Raw genomic sequence first — 18,896 nt, forward strand, 5'->3', positions numbered from 1 at the left:
GGAAAACTACTGAGAAGGGGGGGTGAATTAATAGATGGAAAACTGACTAAACTTTCACCAAAATCAAAACCCAACTTATAAATCAATCACTAAACTAACTAGTTCAAACACTGAACAATAAACTGCAACTGCACTGTCAAGTTAACTGGTTGACTGGCATAATAAACCAATAGAATAATAGATCTAAAACTCTCAAACCATTTAATGAAAACATCAAAATACTTTACTAATATAAGTAAAATCAGTTTTTAGATCACTACCGGTCATCTCAACGTATCTAAGTGGATTTATCAGTTAAGCAAAATAACCATATCAAAAACATAACCACAAAAACCATTCACCACTTGACACAATGATTTTTAACGTGGAAACCCAAATGGGAAAAATCACGGTGGGTATGAATAACCATAATTATTTTGAACTCTTCTGAAGTTCACCCTGTTAGGAGCCAAGCCTATTAAAGCTTTACAAAAATGTCTTGTTAGGGACCACCTGGTTAAGGGTTTGACTACAATGCCTTGTTAGAAGCAATACCCTATTAGGAGTAACCTAAATAGAGGATTTGTAATCCAAGCTAATGGATCACCTGGTTAGAGGATTTAGATAACACCAAGCCTATTAAAGCTTACCTGGTTAAGGGATTTAGCTATTGTAATTGTTAGAGAACAACATAGGTTTAATAATTTGGTAAATATCAGTAGTCTTCTTGATTAGATCCTTTTCATGTTGCTATCTGCCTTCAAACATACTGCAGATACTTCTTCTGGTTCGACAATCAATCACACTGACACTTAACCAAAATTTCCAACACTACAACAAAACAACTCATCGACCTTATAAGCAAAACAATAGGTCAGTAACACATCACAAACCTAAGATCTCATAGAGATTACAAACAAATCGATTTAAACATGACCGTAAGATCACATAGCAGTCATTAGCATATTTTACAAGACAACCTCGACTGCTCTTTGATCATTGCTCATCGATTCTTGTAACTCATCACACTGTTTCCACTTCATGCAATGTACTCGCTCATTCCCAAGCTAAAACCGTTATCTCTACATGCCAAAAACCACTTGAAACTCATCACATGCAACATGCATACGTGGCATAATCATCACCGGTCACTCTTTGATCATAAATCAACACAACTGATTCACCAAGCTCCATTGGTTAGGGTTTGGCATATCAACAAGTAGAGTTACCGGTTGATCTCACTGCTTCAATAGTAATACTGGTTTCTATCACTTTCTCAACTACTAGTTGCGTAACAACATCACTACTGGTTACAATTGACATCAATGAAAATACTTAAACTCATTAATACAATCTTGATTCAAATGCCAACAAATTCATGATGAATTTATATGGCTAGATAAACCTCATAAGATAACAAAAAAAGTCGTTAAAGCAGTAACCTATTTAAATAAAATTGATGAGATCCTCGGTCTAAGACATGTCAAGAACACAATAGTGATAGAGGAAACCAATGTTAGACAGTTCAGATAACCATAAGACAATTGAGAGGGGGGTAAATCAATTGTCACAGATTAGCGGAAGCATTAGAAATTTAAAACAACAATACCAAAATACTAGTTAATCCAATTAAGCATAAACAATAATCACAGAATAAAAGCCATCCACACAACACCAAGATTTGTACGTTTAACCTGGTAAAGGGAAAAACCATGGTGGGAAGCCTACCCACAGTCAGATGATATTTCTAGAGTAAGTCAGTGAATTTATAATAAAGGGGCTTGTACTTGAAGGAAGGCCAACAACCATGAGCACACTGCTCATTACAAAAGGAGTCTCACTAACTACATACAAATCTAGAATACAATCCAGAGAAGTGTTGAAATGCAAAAGATAGCATCTCCTATTCCTAAGTACAGTTCCAGTTAAGCTCAATATCGAAGGACTAAATCCTCTTACAAACCCAACTCGATCTTCAATGATCAACCAACTCCTCTACCTAAATGATATTACATTATTCACACATTACATTCCTTGACCATGACCTCTTACAATAACCATGATGATCTGCAATGAGATCTTACATCTTATTTATACAAACCCTCGACTATAAACAATCAGGTCGGCTAACGGACAATAAACCAGTTACATAATTACAAACCATGTCGGCCTTAGACCAAAACAAATAATATCCAACACATAAGACATCACGGAAATACAACAATAGGTTCCATCCACATGTTACATCAATGTTGGTCCATAACCTAGATCAACCGGGACCAAGTATAGGTATACATGCTTCAACAATGATCTCGAAATGCCAAGTCTTGAGCATGATCACTAGTAACATCCTGAAACTCCATCAGAAGTTGCACCAACACCAATTATGCAATGCATAAAAGATCTCCACCAAAACCTCTGTCGGTGAAACCCTCGTCAGAACCAGAAACCAATCTTTTAAGTAAGTAGGATAGCATCCAAACACCATACCAAAACCAACTGACCAAATATGAGTATGAGTATCATGAACAAGTCAATTCCATCACCAGATTATACTAGAGTCAACTAGATCATGCCTGATCCAAGTGAACCAAAAACTACTCAACCTACTAGGACCAGAAGGGTGCCGACAAAGCATCCAAACAACTAGTGTTGACATCAATGCAACACACAAAAAGAATCTAAATAGCTAGTGTTAACATCAATGACAAAACATCAATGCAACACATAATCAATTCCACCAGATTCCCCCTTTGGCATTAATGGCAACACTAGATGTGAAAAACATCTAAGTACCAATAAATGCCAAATAAGTCTCCCCATGTGGAAGATGGACAACATTCTCCTGCATATAGCTCTGAATATCAATGTCTCTCCCCCTATGAATAATATCTTTGTAAAGTTTTGAATTTCTTTTTCACATCACTATCTCTCCCCCTTGACATCAATGCCATAAATCTGACAGAAATATCAAAGCAGAAACATAAGCCTTTGAATTTGAAAGCTGACTACTCCCCCTGAGTAGTAGTATCCCACATCAGTGCCGAAATGAATAATATCTCTAATAATGCATACTGGACTGATGCCAAACCACATCAATCAAGTCTCTGTTGGAGGTGCAGAAACCCCCAATCTATCTCTCAGGTACCCAAATGATTCCTTGGATAAGGATTTTAGTGAAAATATATGCAATATGTTCTTTAGTGTTCACATAAACTAGTTTAACTTCATTTGCTTCCACCTTCTCCTTCAAAAAGTTATACTTGATAGATATGTGCTTTGTCTTAGAGTGAAATACTAGATTCTTTGATATATCAATAGCAATAGAGTTATTATAGTGAATAACTACCTTCAACATTTGCTTCATCCATAAAACTTGTGTACAATTAGTAGCAGCAACAACATACTCAGCTTCAACAGTAGATAAAAAAGTACATGACTATTTCTTGTTGATCCATGAAACCAACTTCTTTCCAAGAAAGAAAGCTCCACTGGAAGTACTTTTCTGGTCATCAACATCTCCAACCCAATCAACATCTATATATGCACATAAATAAATTTATCATCCTTAGGATACCACAAACCATATTCTAATGTACCTTGTAAGTATCTAAAAATCCTTTTCACCGCCATCTCATGATTTTCTCTAGGATCACTCTAAAATCTTGAAATAATACAAACAACATTCATAATGTCAGGTCTAGTCTGAGTCAAATAAATTAGACCTCCAATCATATATTTGTATCTTGCAGGATTTATCGGTGCAAAAACATCTTTCCTTGTCAATTTCTCACTTGTAACCATAGGTGTACTTATCGGTTTAGAATCTTCCATACCAAATTTCTTAAACAATTCCTTAGCATACTTAGTTTGACAAAGAAAAATACCTTTGTTATTCTGAGTAATCTACAAACCTAAGAAAAATTTCATCTCACCAATCATAGATGTCTCAAATTCTTTCTCCATGTTCTTAGAAAATTCTATGCATAATTTATCTTCACCTCCAAAAATAATGTCATCAACAAATACTTCAACAATTAGTATATCATCTTCAGTGATTTTATAATATAAATTATTGTCAGCACTGCCCTTAGTAAAACTAAGCTTCAAAAGATATTTATCCAACCTTGCATACCAACCTCTAGGCACTTGTTTCAATCCATATAAAGCTTTCCTTAACCTGCAAACCATATCAGTATCATCTGATAGTGAAAAACCATCAAGTTGCTCAATATAAACTTCCTCATCAAGATCCCCATTCAAGAATGCACATTTAACATCCATCTGATAAACCTTGTAGTTTTTATAAGTAACATAGGCAAGAAATGATCTTACAGCTTCAATCCTAGCTACCAATGCAAAAATTTCTCCATAATCAATTCCTTCCTTTTGATAATATCCTTTACAAACCAATCTAGCCTTATTCCTTATAAATTTACCATCCTCATTCAATTTATTCCTAAAACCCCATTTAGTTCCAATAACATTTTTATTATTAGGTCGGGGAACCAAAGTCCATGTGTTATTTTTCTCAATCTGATCTAATTCTTCTTCCATAGCTTTCAACCAAAATTCATCTTTACATGCTTCAATTATTGATACTGGTTCAACTTGTGAAATTAAACATACCTCCTTAGTTGTCAGTCTTCTTCTTGTCATCACTCCATTTCTCTTATCCCGAATGATTTGATCTTCAGAATGATTCACACATACCTAGGAGTCTTCTGACTCTCTGTTCCTCTTCCCTGTTCTTTAGATATTATAGATTTTATGTGATGTTGCTGGAGTAATTGGTTCAATTCTCTGTTCTAGTAAAGGTGTTACCAGTTCAGATATAATCATTTCCACTATCGGTTCCTTCTCATAAATTTTGATTTGACTTTTGCTCAACTCATCTACTTTGACATTAGCATTCTCCACTATTTTTGGCAATCTCTTGTTATAACATCTATATGATTTTCTATAATTAGAATAACCAAGAAATATGCCTTCATCACTTCTAGGATCAAATTTATCAATAGTATCATCTCTCCTGATATAACATTTACTACCAAAAATTCTGAAATACGTAGTTGTAGGTGTATTGCCAAACCATAATTCATAAGGTGTCTTATCGGTTTCTCCTTTGATATGTACTCCATTGAATGTATAAACCGCTATACTAGTTGCTTCTCACCAATAGATATGAGGTAGATTAGCTTCCATCATCATTTTTATAGTGGCATCCAAGATAGTTTTGTTTTTCCTTTCTACAACTCCATTCTGCTGAGGTGTCCGGGGAGCAGAAAATTGTCTTCTTATACCATGCTTGTCACAAAATTTATTAAACTTTCCGGATGTGAATTCTCCACCATGATCTGATCTCAAACATTTAATCTTCAATCCTGTCTCAGTATCCACTTTAGCCTTAAAGATTTTAAACTTTTAAAATGCTTCATATTTTTCTCTCAAAAAAGTAACCCACATCATTCTAGAAAAATCATCAATGATTAGCATGAAATATCTATCACCATGAAAAATTTTAACTCTAGCAGGGCCACATAAATCAATATGAATAAGATCAAGAACATCATTTGATTTATCTTGTATACTCCTAAAAGAGGTTATCCATTTGACATTCTTTACATACCAGATTATAGGGCTTCATAATCTTAGGTATATTTCTAACAGCCTTGGTTGACCTGATCTTCACAATGAAATCAAAATTCACATGGCATAGCCTTTTACGCCATAACCAACTCTCATGAATCTGTGTAATCAAACATGTCTTCTCACCAGAGTTCAAATGAAATATGTTACCTTTTGTCTGTGTACTAGTTGCAATCTCCAAGGTAGATCTGTTAATGATTTTGCATTTTCCATCCTTGAACAGTAATTGGAATGCCTTATCTACCAATTGTCCTACACTCAAAAGATTATGATTCAAACCTTCAACATAGTAAACATTATTAGTATTGTTCTTACCATCCAATGATATAGTTCCATTTCCTTTAATCATACATGCCTTGTCATCTCTAAATCTAACTAGTCCACCGTTAATTTCTTGCAAAGACAAAAACTTCCATTTATCTCCAGTCATATGATGTGAACAACCACTGTCAATTACCCATTCATCCTTATCCTCAATTTTAGTAACAAGTGCCTTCTCCTCAGGTACATTCTCTTCTAGTGCTAGATCATCTTCCTTGATAGCCAAGAATACCCATTCTTTCCCATTGTTGGATCCACTAGCAGATCCTTTTGCCGGTTCATCATTTGAATCTGTAATGCCTTTATCATCCACTATATAGCATTATTTGTCTCTATTTTTCATGAATCTATACTTGTTCTGATATCCATGGTTAGGTTTAAATAATTTCTTAACTCTTTCTTCAAATCTTGAATTCCTTTCGGGAAATCTAGATGCAAAATGACCAATCTTATTACATGCAAAACATTTAAAAGGTGCTTTTCCTTCATACTTACTTCCTACTGGTCCTTTCCGTACTCTTCTAGAAAATAGTGCTTAAAGTTGATCAAACTCATCATCTTCTCACTTCACATCGTCTAGTTATTTTGCATATAAATCTCTCCAATCTTGCTTACCGGTTCTAGATGTAGATGCATAAAAAGCAGGTTCAGTTTTCACAGCTCCAGAAGGTCCAAATTCCTCAAGCTCAAAAGCAGATAGTTTCCCAACCAAAGTATCTCTGTTGATAGATGTATTAGCCATTGTTCTCAACTCGTTAATAGTAGTAGCCTTCATTTTGTAAGCCGGTGGTAGGGCTCTCAGGACTTTAGAAACAATTTCATCTTCGCTCAGAGTTCCACCACAACATTGAATTCCTATAACAATCTCATTTAACCTTTCCATGAATGCAGTAATCCTTTCATCTTCTTCCATCTTTAGGTTTTCATATCTCACCTGGTAACCATCAAGTTTAGCAATCTTCACTGTAGGGTCACCTTCATTAAGAGTCTGCAATTCATCCCATATAGCCTTTCCAGATGATTTGTCAGTTAACCCCATTATTTGTTGATCAGAAAGTGCACACAAGAGGGCTTCTCTTTCTCTAAAATCATTCTCAAGCTCCTTGTCTAGGTTTGTCGGAGGAGGATTTCCAGATCCCGGATTATAGGGTGTGACACCATTCTGTGTGATCTCCCAAATCTCTTTGCCAAGACATATCAGATGAGTCTCCATCTGAATCTTCCATACTGTATAATTTGTTCCTTCAAGCCTTGGTATATCCCTTTGAAAGATAGCTCCATAAGAACTAGATGAACTTGAACTGTTAGTTGCCATAGGATCTTCCTCAAGAAGTTAAGCTTTTTGTAGAGAGGACCAACACTCTGATACCAATTGTTAGATAGTTCAGATAACCAGAAGACAACTGAGAGGGGGGGTGAATTAGTTGTCACAGATTACCAGAAGCATTAGAAATTTAAAACAATAATACCAAAATAGCAGTTAATCTAATTAAGCATAAACAATAATCATAGAATAAAATCCATCCACACAACACCAATATTTGTAAGTGAAAAACTCGGTAAAGGGAAAAACCACAGTGGGAAGCCTACCCACAGTCGAATAATACTTCTACAATACGTATGTGAATTTACAATGAAGGGGCTTGCACTTGTAGGAAGGCCAACAACCTAGAGCACACTACTCATCACAAAAGGAGTCTCACTAAATACATACAAATTCATACTACAATCCGAAGAAGTGTTGAACTACAAAAGATAGAATCTCCTATGCCCGAGTAAAGTTCTGATTAAGATCAATATCGGAGGACTAAATCCTCTTACAAACCCAATTTGATCTTCAATGATCGACCAACTCCTCTACCTAAATGATATTACATTATTCGCACATTACATTCCTTGACCATGACCTCTTACAATAACCGTGATGATCTACAATGAGATCTTATATCTTATTTATACAAGCCCTTGACCATAAACAATCAGGTCAGCACCAGATAATAAACCAATTACATAATTTCAAACCATGTCGACCTTAGACAAAAACAAATAATATCCAACACATAAGACATCCCAGAAATACAATAATAGGTCCTATCCACATGTTACATCAATGTCGGTCCATAACCTAGATCAACCGGGACCAAGTATAGGTCCACATGCTTTACAAATGATCCCCAAATGACAAGTCTCAAACATGATCACCAACAAAATCCTAAAACTCCATCAGAAGCTACACCAACACCAATTATGCAATGCATAAAATATCTGCACTAAAAGCTCTACCGGTGAAACCCTTGCCGGAACCAAAAACCAATCTTCTAAGTAAGTAGGATAGGATCCAATAACCAGACCAAAACCAACTGACCAAATATGAGTATGAGTTTGATGAACAATCCAATTCCATCACCAGATTATACTGAAGTCAATCGGATCATGTCAGATCCAAGTTAACCAAAAACTACTCAACCTACCGGGACTAGAAGGGTGTCGGTAAAACATCCAAACAACTAGTGTTGACATCAATGACAAAACATCAATGCAACACATAAAATGCATCCAAACAACTAGTTTTGACATCAATGACAAAACATCAATGCAACACATAAGCAATTCCACCAAATGGCCAACAACCATATTCCATCATGACAACCAGTCGATGAGAATCAATGATATAGTCGAACATGATGTAAGATTTGCATCAATAGTGACCAGATATTGTAGCATCATAAATTGTACACTCTTAATTGGGTAGTACAATTCCACCCTTAGGTTAGCACCTTCCTTAGTGTGTTTGCATCTTGAATTTAAAATTCTCTTTAAGCATTTAATTAATTAATTTAATTGAATCTTCACTTAATTTTCATTCTTATGCATCTGGTGGTTTAAGAATCAACTTAATAAATTTGTGAATTGTAGAACATTGATTCACCCCCTATCTTAGTATTCATTGATCCCAACAATTTGTATCAGAGCTCAGTTCCTGGAAGATTGAATCAATTGACCCCAGTTTGCAGAAGCAACTTATTGTGGCACTTGAAGATCTTGATGCAGCGATGAGAGAAAAATGTAGCCTAACGAGAAGTTTGGATGCTGATAAAATTTTTATTGAATATCTCAAAAAGGACAAGTGAACACATCTAGAGAAAAGAGAAAGGAACAGATGGATAAACTTGAGGAGAATGAAGAACAAAGAATTGATAATCAAGCCCTACAGGGCAAGATAGATGAATGTGAGAAGCTTGCTAGAGAAAATGTAGTCCTAAAAAATGAGATGCAATCCATTGTGATGAATCTGACAAAGGAGATTGAAGATAGGAAGAAGAATGATGAAAATATGACTCAGTCATTGAAGGATAGATCTGATGAATATTATAGATTGAACTATGAGAATGATCAGTTGATACTAGAATTGGTGCAATCCAAGAATGATGGGAAAGAACTTGAAAGTTTGATCATAATCCTGAGAGATGAACTTTCCACTACTAATTAATACAAAGAAAAATTCAAAGCTAGCTCAGCCAAGTTAGATGAGATTCTAGAAAGTTAGAGAAGTGGAAAAGACATGCACAGATTTGGATATGAGAAGGAGAATCCTTCGATTCTGGACAAAGAAATCATCAGAACAACAAGAGATCTTTGGTAAGACAACCTAATGCTTATAAATTCAATGGTAAATGTTATGTTTGCAATAAATCCGGTCATATGATAAGTCAATGCAGAAATAGGATGATCAATAATGGTCCTACCTTTATTGGTCCATATTTCAAATGCAATAACTTTGGTCATAAGTCAAACATGTGTACAGTAGTGATGAAAAATTTCCAAAATAAGAGATTCAATGCTTGTGGAATGTTTGGACTCTTTTCTAACCAATATAGAATGAGGCCAAATCAGATGACCTTCAGGCATATGCAAGGAAACATTATTTTCTATGCATGCAACGAATCCAGTCACATCACAAAATATTGGAGAAGCAAGAATGTGAGAAAGAATGCTCTAGTAGACAAGAACAAATCAGATGAAAAGGGAAAAGCAAACATTGAAGAGGTCAAAGAGTAGTATAAGAAGATGTGGGTTAAGAAGGAAGATTCAAATACATAGAATGGATCCACACCTAATTCCGGTGTTGGAACCTCATCTAGTAACTAAGGCATTTGACCTTAGGGGGAATCTTTTTATGCATATCCTTAAACCCCCCTTTTGGAGATCTGTAACCAGTTGAGCAAGGTTGCAAATGATCAAGATTAGTAGTGCAATTGATATTCAGAAGACAACATGCCTATCTGAGAATCCAGTGATGAATTCTAGGAAAATAGAGTATTCGTAAAATCTTTAGGGCTATGCATTTATTATTGTAGACACCTAAAATTGTCATGTATAATTAAATAAATATCTTTATTTATTTAATTATTTTATCCTAATTCTTCTATTAATTAAATAAATTTTTATTTATTTAATTAATTCATTTATCCTCTTCTAGCCTTATTTCTCATTTAAATAATACATTTATTTGTTTAAATTCCCCTTTTCCTAAATTAAATAAATATCTTATTTATTTAATTGATCACACTTCTTCTATTAATTAAATAAACCTTTATTTATTTAATTAATTCATTAGCCTTTTCTACCCATGACACATGTCATTCATCTCTTAATTCCTACACTACCTACCCTCTTATTTTTTTCTTATTTCTTTTACCTACCCTCTAATCAAAGCCAACCATTTATATTTTACACCTCTCAATCTTATCCCTTCATTTCTTATATTGTCTTCTATATAAGGAGATGCTTCCTTCATTATCAACCCTGACTACTCTACGCTTTCGAACTTTCATATGCGATCAAGCCTACTTGCAAGCACATTTCCGTTCTTTGTTGAGCTCTTGTGCACACATAAAATCTGAAAGCAAATATATCAAGCAAGATCAATGGAGATAGGAAGAATGGAGATCCAAACCCTATTGGACATGTGATGGTATAATCTTTGTGATTTCATTTGATTTGCATTGTCTTAGGTAATCTTCATATGTTATGGTGGATCTTTGTTGTTGTTAGGCTAGGGTTTTGTGGTTGAATCTATTTAGTCTTTCAATATTGTTCCATTATCCATTTTCACCATAAAAAATTATAACTTAAAGTTAGGTTTTTGGTGAATAAAAGGGCATTCTATCATTCATTCTTCACATTGTGAATGAATCGAAAGAGTAGAGTGAGGAAAAATAAATCAAGCAGCAAAAACAGAGCTTGAAATGATCTAACAGTGATTCCTAGCATCCTGTTGAAATTGAAAAGGTATTTATCCATGTTTGAGTTGTTTCTCATACCCTATTTTTGATATGTCATCATCATCTGGTGTAGCAACTTCATTGGTAGTAGATATTACTGATAGGGAAAGGCCTATATTCAAGAAACATTCGTTCAAATCAGTAGAAGATAATTCGAATGGAGCATTTCTTCTATGTCGTATGTAGTGTTGCATAATGAGAATATTAGGGCATATATTCACTGTAATATCGAAGAGCTTGGGAATATAGATATGCTATCATTATAAACCAAGTATATTATGGATGAGATGGGGAACCTAAAGCCCGATTTCAAATCATTGCAAGTCAAGGGTTTTATCCACTTTGTTCACTTTCTCATTTTCGATGAACCCGAATGGGTCAGGTATGTCTTGAGCCAAATTCATGATGAGTTTATATGGCTAGATAGACCTCATAAGATAACAAAGCAATCTATTCAAGTGGTAACCTATTTAAATGCAACCAGTGAGATCCTTAGTCTGAGACATGTCAATAATGTTGCAAGCTAGGGTTGTCATTGCACCAAAAGATTGACATGTCAATGCCCAATACAAGCACTAGACTTATAGAATCCACAGGAGGCTTTTAAACCATTTCACAAATCCCTACGAGGGACATTGGCCCACTACCAACAATCCCCCTCCTAGCATCACTCGCTATGGCCTGTGTGATCCGAACCTATGACCAAGATTTGATACAACTTGTTAAAAGCTAGGGTTGTTGTTGCACCAAAAGATCAACCTGCCAATGCCCAATACAATCACTAGACTTATAGAAACCATAGGAGGCCATTAAACCATGTCACAAATCCCTGCAAGGGAAGCTAGCCTATTGCCAACAAAGAACACAAAGTGATAGAGGTAACCATATCCCAGCATGACAACCAGTTGATGACAATCAGTGATATAGTGGAACATGATGTGAGATTTAAGTCAATGGCTATAAGATATTGTAGCATCATAAATTGTACACCCTTAATTGGGTAGTACAATTCGACACTTAGGTTAGCACCCGCCTTAGTGTGCTTGCATCTTGCATTTAAAATTCCCTTTAAGCATTTAATTAATTAATTTAATTGAATATAAAGTCTTTCTATCATCCCTCTACACTTTATAAAATTAGTCCCTTTACCCTAAGTGTGCCCATTTTTATTTTTCCAATTAATCATTTCATCAAATACCCTAATTATGTCTTATTTCAACCTTAAAGGTCTAATTTATCATATTTAAACATCACAAATTCCCTCATACCCTTGGAATTTGCTTTAAAATAATAATTTCTTTCTTCCCCAAAAATTTGGCATAAAGTTGGTCAAATTGTGTGTTCGGACCATGTTGGTACCAACATGGTCTCGACTTTTTCTCCTCGAATTTTGGGAACATGTTTTGGTAGTATTTTAATATTCAAATCCAAGATATTGGACAAAAATATTATTTCTAAGTTAGGGTCTCCTACATATGCCCTTCCTTTCCTCATTTCAATATCTAAGATCTAGTGATTGAAGAAGATTCTTCTGAAGTGAAAGTGCAAGTTTTATGAAGCCTACAATAGCAAATCAAGAATTCACCAAGTCTACATCAAGTATTTTCAACACCCTTTACGAAATTTGAGATCACCAACTCATGATTGGCTTATACCTCTCCCTTAGGGTTTGCCACCCACAAAATAATTTTCTCCTTCTTTTGGTGTGGAAGTTGTAGATTTAAGGACCATACAGGGCTCAAAAGGATAGAGGCGATAGAGACAAGGAGAACTTCCTTTTGCAAATTTTCTAAAACCATCTTTGGACCAGGGTGCTATAGAGGTACTAAGGTTCTAGAAAGGGACCAGGACACTAAGGACTAGGGCACTCCACCCTAGTCTTGACAAAATTTACCAAAATTTCAAGTGTGGACTTTGCTTCTCTTGTGTAGCTTAGATCTTAGCTTGTGGCACTATTTGATTTCTTTATCACAGTGTTTTCATCATTTCATTCCAATAGACTTAGTATTTGCAAGTTCCAAACCTAATTCAAAATTACACAATTTCAACTCAAACAAAAGGGGAAATAGGATCTCAATCAACAGTCAACCCTCTTCCTAATAGAATTGAGATTGGATATATTGAAGTTTCATCCTCCTTTTGATATTTTGGTTGATTTTGTCGACTGGTGGTCTAACTTACGTGGTGTGACCCTAGTTCAAGTTTTTTACCATCATATTTTGCACATCTTCCCTTTGTTGGCATTTTTGATGTTCATGTTGTGATTGTCATTGATGGACACACACTTGCATTAAGATCCTCTTTATATGTATGAGTTAGAGCACAACCGGTATTTGTTCCAACCGGTATGTTGTATTATAGTCTTTAGACTATTGATGTTTTGCAGAATGTGTTTACCGGTCTAAAGCGGCATGTCAACCCCAAGCGGTTCATGGATATCAAGCGGTACAAGGGATTAAAGTGGCATAACACATTTTTACCAGTCTTCATTTTGACAAACCAGCTACCGGTATTTTGTATGAACCGGTAATACTCTGTGATGAGTTACCATCCACCGATTGTTTGATGCTGCCGACACTATAACAGTGCTTTTTGTGTCGTGGTACCAAGTATGTCCAGGTTTAGTGAACCTAGGAAATTGTAATGTAATCCTATTGGACTGACATGAAATCAAATTCCTTTATAAGGACATCATGTCTAGGGTTTTAGGTTGTTGATGAGGTTGCAACAAAGAGTTTATGTTGTTTCTAGGGTTTAAGGTGGTTGAGGAGTTGGAAAGAATATGAATGTGTAGAAGACTGAAGTAATGCAGGAGTGCATTAAGAATGAGCTATCAAGGATCTAATCGAGCAGTCTGTGCTATTAGATAGATCAAACACTTGTTGATTACTCACATCTTTGACAAGTCTGTAGCCCTTAACCGAGTAGGCCCAAAAGCCTTTTTGTAAATCCTCTAATAAGGTGGTTCACATCTGTGGATCTAAAATCCTCTAGTAAGGTAGTCTTTAATCGAACTTATCTCCTAACAAAGATTGAGATTCCTAACAGGATCTGTTCTGGTAAAGAACATTGTAAGACCTTAACCGGATTGACCTTAACTGATTTGGTTCCTATTCTGCAGATAGTGACATGTGAGTTCCATCTCACCATGGTTTTTCCCATTTGGGTTTCCACGTCAAAATATCTTGTGTTATGGTGTTTGTGCTTTTGTGGGTAATTGCATTATTAGCTATTTGGTTTGCATGTTTGTTAATTGGTTTGTCTATTAAACAATTTTACCAGTTTACTGTTAGTCTTGTAAAGTGTTTTAGTGTGAAGATTTTTGGCATACTAATTCACCTCCCTCTTAGTATTCATCAATTGGTATCAGAGCCAGCCTTTCTATAAGTTTAACCTCTTGGAAAGAGATATGGGGGAATACCCCTTGAGGGAACTTACTCAACGACTCACTCAGTTTGAGCAAGCCTATGATGATCTTATGGTCAAATACAAGGCATCTCAAGCAAAAAGGAGAGAACATACAGAAAAGCTGATGGAGCTATCTAAAAATAGTTTTGCAGATGAAGCATATATGGAAGCCCTAATTGCAAAAGTAAATAAGTTGAATGAATCAAACTCCAACCTAAGAAAGGAGTTGGAAGGACTGACTATCCGGATATGTCAACAGCTTGATAACCAGAGAAAAGCTGAAGACCTAGTGAAAGAAAGAGATTTTGAGATCTCCAAGTTGAAACAAGAGATGAGTGCCCTAAATTCTCAACTCCTTGCAAGCAAGGTGGAAAAGGAAGACATGCAAGGAGAACTGAACACTGCCATCTTTGAGAATGAAAACCTGTTGGAAACAAATGCTGCTATTTCCAAAGAACTCTCTGAGTCAAAGGAAATACTTGCTAAGTTCAGCAAAAGTATTGTCAAGCTAGAGAAAAAGCTTGAATCTACCAAACCAATCAAGAATATCAAAGGACTTGGTTATTCTGGTCATGAGAAAGGTGAGACCTTTGGTACAAATGTTGGAGCATCAAAGAAACAACCGGCATCAAAGGATAAAGGTAAGAAAAAGTTTAAATCTATTTGTTTCAACTGTCTTAAAGAAGGACGTACTACTAATGTGTGTAAGAGTAAGGCTTACAACAATTTTCCTTATTTCCTAAATGATAGGCCTAGACCCTATAGATTTGATGGTAACTGTTATGCATGCAACAAGTATGGGCATAGAGCATCTGAGTGCAGGTTTGTTATGAATAACACTTGAAGATATCCTCAGAGGACCCAAAGAGTTGGTCCTGAAGCTTTTGTTAACCGGAATCACAACCAGTTTAATACCTTCAATCATCAGCCAAGAAGCAGTGGTTATCAAGTGGCAACCAGATGGTGAGCAAACTATATGATCTGTCATGGTCATGGTCATACTGCTGCAACATGCAGAAGGAAGAATGGAAACATGAACAATGGACCTTGGAGAGCACCTGGATTGGTCTGCTATCACTGCAATAAATTGGGTCACATTGCTAGATTTTGTAGATCAAGAAAGAGTATATCTAATGATATACCGATCACTTTGGAAGGAGACATTGATGTTGACACTATTCAAGTGGATATGAACAAAACCTGGAAGAAGAAACCAGCGGTGTTATAAGAGGAACCGATTTCTGCACCTAGTGTGGAAATCACGGAACTGACAAACTAAGCTTCAGAAAAGCTTAGGGGGAGAAAATGACACAATGTTTTGAACCCCTAGTTTTCACCGATAAAAGACCTTAACCGATATGTTATACCTATCATTTGACAGAAGATCAGAAATGGTAAAAAAGGAAAAATGAGGGTTTATGCCCTAATGGAGGAGCATTAATGATGGTAGGTGAGGAATATGCTTAAAAGGATTTTTCAAATCATTTCTCACTATTAGTTTTCGAGCGAAGAAAAGTTTTTCAAAGAGCAGAGTGATGAAAAGGCGATTTGAGCAGAGATTTGGAGAAATTGAGAAACCGCGAAGGAGATTCAAATTGGAAATGGTCAAGTGGAGAACACAAAGTGGTGATTCAACAACCGACGGAGTGTGAAGTAAAGGAGAATCTGCAAGCCCTAATTTCACGTGTTTCAAAAGGTATTTCTCGAGTTCTTAAGGTTTCTATCATGGCTTCCACATCTCATACCAGTTCTAGTGCATCTGTCGAGTCTGCAAATTTTATTCAACGGAAGTCCAAGTATAATGCCCTATCACAAGTTCCAGCTAGTGTGATAGTAGAAGAGGGATTCTCTGACTACATAGACTGCAAAATAGAAGACCTAGGGTCTCTAGCTATACACACCCAATTAGGTTTATTTTATGGCAAGGATAAGAAAATCAAACTGGAGTATAATATCTTGGAGAAAAAGAAACTCCACAATGTTGTCTACTTCCTGGAAGATTTTACAGAAGATCACATAAGGATCATTTTGAGAAAAGTCCACGGTGACAAGATGTACCTGGAGAGGACACATGATATCATGCCACAGGCAATTCATGCAGTCACTGGTTTCTGCAATATAGGGGATGTGCCAACCCTAAGGACGGTTAGCAAAACTGAAATGTCCAAGCTCATCGATTCAGTGAGTGACTCACGTGGCATAACAGTTAATTCAATCAAGGATGATCTGGTGAAGTATGCATGTATGGTGATTGGTTACCAGACGTTCTCAGCCAGTAGAATTAACTCTGTATCTGCTACAGCAGTAAATGCCGCTTACCAGATGATAAAGGAGGATGCATCATTTGACCTATGCACCAGTATGCAGAGGCAACTCCTATTGAACCTGAAATCAATCTGTAGTCACATAAATCTGTCCACTTAATTAAATGAATATTTAGTATTTATTTGATTATTTAACCATCAATCAATAATTAATTAAATTAATATATTTAATTAATTCATCTTAACCCTCTTCTCCTATTAATTAAATAAATTATTCAATTTATTTGATTTAATTCACTTAACCAAATTCAAACCATTAATTAAATAAATAAATCATATTTGTTTAATTAAATCTTCTCTCACATTTAAATAAATTAATATTTATTTAAATTCCCCCAAAATCCCACCTCTCACATTTAAATAAATTAACATTTATTTAAATCACCTTTATCCTCTACCCACTTGCATTTTCCTACAATTGCAAGTTGCACAATTATTTTAAATAAATCATTTATTTAAATCACCTTTATCCTCCACCCACTTGTATTTTCCTACAAATGCAAGTTGCACAACTATTTTAAATAAATCATTTATTTAAATCACCTTTATCCTCCACCCACTTGCATTTTCCTACAAATGCAAGTTGCACAACTATTTTAAATAAATTATTTATTTAAAATCCTATTTATCCTCACCCACTTGAAACCTTTAATGGTTTCCCTTAAAGTCTTCAAACTTAATGGCTTCCTTCTAGAGTCTTCTCAAACCTTTAATGGTTTCCCTTAAAGTCTTCAAAACTTAATGGCTTTAAAGTCTTCAACTTGATGGCTTCCTTCTATAGTCTTCTTAAGCCTTTAATGGTTTCCCTTAAAGTCTTCAAACTTAATGGCTTCCCTTAAAGTCTTCGTAAGACTTTAATTGCTTCCCTTAAAGTCTTCAAGCCTTTAATGGTTTCCCTCAAAGTCTTCAAGCATTTTAATGCTTTATCTTCCTTTTTCTAATTTAAATAAATTAATATTTATTTGAATATTTACCCAAATGCAAATTACACCATTTAATTGAAATAAATGATTTTATTTTAATTGAAAATACCAAAATTCCTCCCACTTGCATTTTCCTACAAAATCGACTTGCATGCCAAAATCCCTTCTAGATTCTTCTAAACCTTTCCTAATTAATCTAATCCATCCCCTAAATATTGTCACATTCCTAAGCAAATTGAAGTCACTTCTCAAAGACTCCAAAGTCTTTGAAAAGCAATTAATGATTTGTGTGTTCAAAAAATTAACCTCTAAAGTCTTCCAAACCACTTATGGCTCTTACATGACCATTAATGGTTAATTCCACTTGCGCCCATGGTTAAGGACTTTGACCCCTAACTTAACCCTCATGTAACCCATGTGTCTCTTCAAAGCATTTATTTCTTTGACTAGGGTAACCATCATGTCCCCTCAAGCATTTAATGCTCCTTATCTCTCCTCTCAAGCCTCCTCATGGTGACACTTGTCAACATGGGATTGGGTTGAAAGTCTCACATGGATTGAATATCTTTCAATCCTAACCCTTGTTAAGATTACTCAATCTTAACCTTTCATTTCCCCATTTCTTCTATAAATAGAACCCTTCTCCTCAAGCAAAAGGAAGCATTAGAGTATTGTTGTTATACAGGTATTAGCATAGAGCTTTTTCATAGCATCATTGTCTACACTTGCATAGCATTTGCTTATCATATTCAACCATCTTGAATCTCCATATGGCATCCATGGATAGTGCTAAAAGATGAGAGCTACACTCATTTGGGACTTGGAGAGGAGAGGAACAAGGGAGGAGCAACTATGAGCATCTTGATTAGCTATTTTATTTTCTGTTTATATGCTTTCTATTTCATGCTTAATATCTCTCTTGATATGCCTGTTTAGGATAATCTTTTGTTGCTAACACTAATGTTTGTTTCTTGTGCTCTTGTGTGTGTTGCCATCAAACAGATTTT

Source organism: Cryptomeria japonica, chromosome 11, assembly GCF_030272615.1.
Source record: "Cryptomeria japonica chromosome 11, Sugi_1.0, whole genome shotgun sequence".
Taxonomy (NCBI): domain Eukaryota; kingdom Viridiplantae; phylum Streptophyta; class Pinopsida; order Cupressales; family Cupressaceae; genus Cryptomeria; species Cryptomeria japonica.